The 4,485-nt window shown below is 40.5% G+C and overlaps 1 pseudogene; it reads right to left on the bottom strand.

Annotated features, from left to right (window-relative positions):
* Window positions 1-3,242: 3,242 nt before the first annotated feature.
* LOC105501184 lies at window positions 3,243-3,799 on the bottom strand (annotated as a pseudogene).
* Window positions 3,800-4,485: the final 686 nt, after the last annotated feature.

Genomic DNA, 4,485 nt, shown 5'->3' with positions numbered 1-4,485 from the left:
AGATTATGGTGTATTCAAACTATGAGATTAATACTAAAGATATTTTATTAGAATGAAGACATTTGTTCTATACCAGTTGATTTGTAGGGTTTTCCCTGCTGTAATCAAAAAGTGAGAAGAGCCAGAATCAGAGAAGTCTTTGTAATGTAATTCCATTTTTATAGAACAAATCATGATAAGCTTCCTTTTCCCTTACATATGTGTGTGTGTGTGTGTGTGTGTGTGTGTGTGTGTATACATGCAATATGAGCAAGGAAAAAAAATCTAGAAGACCAGATATCAGATTGTTAATGAAGAGGAACCAAGAGCAGGTGAGAGTGAGTTATTCAGTTAAGGGAGTAAAGGAGAAGGGGGATGTGTATAAAACAAATGAACAAACAAGCAAACAAACAAATAACAGCAAAAAGACCCACTATACTGAAAAAGGAAGGCCTATAATAAGAACTGCAGGCATGATATGAACACAGTTATATAAAATTAAATATATGTACATATATGCATAAGGAGAGGCATGGAAGAATGATGATTTGAATGGTGGTTATCTCAGGAGAACAGTAATTGATATTTTATTCTATTTCTCATGTTTTCTGAAGTTGATTCCTTTATTTTTTATAATTTTTAAAAAAATAAATAGAAATGAGGGTCTCACTATGTCGGCCAGGTTGGTCTTGGACTCCTGGCCTCAAGTGATCCTCCTACCTTGGCCTCCCAAAATGCTGGAATTACAGACATAAGTCACCATGCCTGGCCCCTGAAGTTGATTCTTTACTCTTTTTCTTCCCTTTTTGTAATTCAAATATTATATAACTGATATGTATTATTTTATATAATCAGAGGAAACTTAAAATTTGATGGTGATAAAAAAATTTATTTCAGGTGGCATTTTTCATTCTCTGTGCATAATTCTACTAGTCATGAAGTTCATTATTTTCATAAATGAGACATGGAAAGCACATAAGTCATGATTTCTGTATCATGCACCCCAGCTGAGTAGATTTGGCAAGGATGTGGCATGTGGGTAGGTGCCAGTGTGAGTGGCACCAATGCAGTAGCCTAACAGTTGGGAGGAAAGAGAGCCACTAAATTCAGTTCAGTGGATTCAGGCTTTGGAAAAAAGGTCAGAATGTGAATATTCTGTTTAGGGTCATAAACGCTGAGGCAAGAAGCACAGAGCCTACTGGCAACTTGAATGGGGCTTCAAGTGAAGGAGTGGGCCATGAGATAAGGCTTCATGGGAGTTACCATACCAGATCTGGGCCTGGGAAGGCAGACTACACTTTGATTAACAAGAAACAGGATCAAAGTCCTTCCAGAAGCAGACATGAACATGGCTAAAGACATGAAAGACTTTCTTGAACTTCTTTAACTATGCCGAAAACACAGTTGTTTAGACATATTTGTCACTCACTATGAGATCTTTTGCATTTACAAAATGAATTCTAAGAATGATTCACTCATCTTTGCAGGGCTTATGAATCATCTGATGGACTTGGTATTAGAAACAAGGAAGTTCCTTGCTCTCTCCACAGTGTGGATATTCTCAGAGCTGACTTGGGTTGGAAAATCCCAGGAGATTTGTTGTTCATAATGAAACTAAGATGTGGAACTTGAGCTCATGAAATGCCCTGGTGCTAAGGAAGGACCTCTCTTTTCCATCTGTATTTGTCTAAGATATGTTAGATGACCACTTTGGGCAAAAAAGAATTCCACTTTGATTCGATAAAGCTATGCTCAAGTGACTTCATTCTGTTCCTCTGTGTGTGTGTGTTTCTTTTACTTTTCTCTTTCCCTTCCCTGAATCACCCTCCTTCTCTTCTTCTGTATGGGCTCATCTGATTCGCCAGCAGGACATGCATGGTTTATTTTTGGTCAAGACACTGGTAAAAGCGGGCAACCTGGGATAATAACACCGCTTCCAGTGCAAGAGTCCTCGCTCAAAAATCTTTTTTAAAATCTCCATTCTTCTCTTTCTTTCTTCTTTTTTTTTTTTAAGTTAGTGGTTACTTTTTTTTTTTTTTTTTTTTGAGATAGGTTCTAGCTCTGTCACCCAGGCTGGAGTGCAGTGGCTCACTGCAACCTCCACCTCCCAGGCTCAAGTGATCCTCCAGCACACTTGGGACTACAAGTGAGTGCCACCACGTCCAGCTAAGTTTTTGTATTTTCTGTAGAGATGGAGTTTTGCCATGTTGCCCAGGCCAATCTTGAACTCCAGGGCACAGGCAATCCACCAACCTTGGCCTCCCAAAGTGCTGGGATTACAGGTGTGAGTCACCGTGCCTGGCATCAAAAACTATCTCCCTTGGGAGTCCATGTGTGGCTCTCCACATTTTTCCAGTATAGGGTCTTACTTCAATATTTTGAAGTTAAGTCTTTCAGAGTTGTCTGTGACAATGAAAATGCCCACAATAGGGGTAGCTCTTTAAGGAGCCATTGAACATTACCTTGTGTAAGGATTGACTGAAAGGTACCTGAGGCAGGGCATGGCAGCTCACGCCTATTATCCCAGCACTTTGGGAGGCCAAGGCAGGCGGATCACTTGAGGTCAGGCGTTCAAGACCACTCTGGCCAACATGGTGAAACCCTGTCTCTACTAAAAATACAAAAAATTAGCTGGGTGTGGTGGCAGCTGCGGGTGCCTGTAGTCTCAGGTACTTGGGAGACTGAGGCAGGAGAATCACTTGAATCCCAGAGGTGGAAGTTGCAGTGAGCCGAGATCGCGCCACTGCATTCCAGCCTGGGCAACAGAGCAAGACTCTGTTTAACAACAACAACAAAAAAAAGTCAGCTGGAGCAAAAGAGGCTTCTGAGAACCCTGATTTATTTTGAAAGTGGACTACCTGCTGGAGAAAAGTGAGCGAGTGCCTGTACTAGCCAGTGATAACACCTCCATGCTTTTATTTCAGTTTATTCAAAGTCTATTGTCTCTTTATTAACTATCTAGTGGTACGATTTTTTGTGTGTGGTCTTTGAAGGCTACAAAAGGGTCTACAGTCCATGAAGTTTATATACTTTCTTGAAAAATGAGGCAAAACATTTAGAAAACTATGCTTAAAATATATTAATAGTAATAATAATAAGAATAATATTAATGATAATATACCACACCTACTATGTAGAAAGTACCATGTTACGTATCTCTCCTGTGTATGTAGTATGTGTGAATCTCAGTCCAGCTGTGCCACATATATTGCATTTTCTTCCCTAAAATTATTTTTATAGTTTTATTTTCATTTTTAATTGTTTTACATTTTTATTTATTTATCCCTTCAAAACTTCAGTTGTTTCCTTTAATTAACATATAAGTGGATTACACATCTCCTATCATTATAACATGGAAATGTATATGAACAAAATATACACATTTTTTGGTGAATGTCTAGGGAAGAATGGTGTCAGTCAAGTTCATCCAAGGTTTAAAGCAGCAGCCTCCATGCAGCCAGGGCATGGTCAGTGTTTGGGGACGGAGGTAAGTATCTGCAATCCGTGCATCCCTTGATTTCTTCTTTTAGTGCCTGATTAACCCTGTGGTACTGCTGAACAGTTCTCTTCTGCTTAAATTCTTCTGATTCAATTTTAATTTCATTTTAAATTCAATTTAAATGAATTAATTAAATTAAATTTCGACTTAATTTCAACCTCCTGAAATGTCAGTGACTTTGATCACTGTAGCTCAAGGAAACTTTTCTTTGAGAATTCGGGTCACTTTGAGCTCCCTGTCATTCTGGGAGGCAAACATCGTATGGACATAGCGGATCCCACAGAGCAGAGGTGCTGCCACGACCGGGTTTCATGCCACCATGTCTGACTGACGCCTACATTTTTAAATAGAGACAAGGTCTCATTATGTTGCTCAGGCTGGTGTCAAACCCCTGGCCTCAGGCAGTTCTCTCTCCTTGGCCTCCCAAAGTGCTGGGACTATAGGCATGAGCCACTAAACCTGGCCAAATTTTATTTTCATTTTTAAAAATAAAGATAGGGTCTCACTTTGTTGCCCAGACTGGTCTTGAACTTCTGGCCTCAAGCAATCCTCACACCTCTCCCTCCCAAAGTGTTGGGATTACAAGAGTAAGCCACCACGCCCAGCCATTTCCCTAAAATTTAACTTCTATTCTGAGCCTCCATCCCTTTGGACTGGAAGGAAATTCAGCCATAATCCTCTGGAGTTCCATCTCCTCCCTATTGGTCCACCCAGCCCACATACCTTCTCAGTTCTGCTCACTGCTGCTTTTGTGGCATGCTTGCTTCAGGGAACTTAGAGGCACCAGGCCCTGCATCTCACTTCCCTGCAGCATTCTGTGATGATTCCTTCTGTGGTCCCACCACATCCTTGCAGTGCTGCCATGGAGCGGGGCTCAGTTCTTCCTGGCAACCAGAACCCACGGACTCTCCCACCACTCTCAGTATTAACTCACTTCAGGAAAGATTATTCTCTTCTTAAACTGTATTCATTTTAGTGGATTTAGGCTCTTGGAAAGAAGTAAGAAT

The sequence above is a fragment of the Colobus angolensis genome, unplaced genomic scaffold, assembly GCF_000951035.1.
Source record: "Colobus angolensis palliatus isolate OR3802 unplaced genomic scaffold, Cang.pa_1.0 Scaffold7, whole genome shotgun sequence".
Lineage (NCBI taxonomy): Eukaryota > Metazoa > Chordata > Mammalia > Primates > Cercopithecidae > Colobus > Colobus angolensis.
This window is presented reverse-complemented; position numbering and strand designations above follow the sequence as displayed.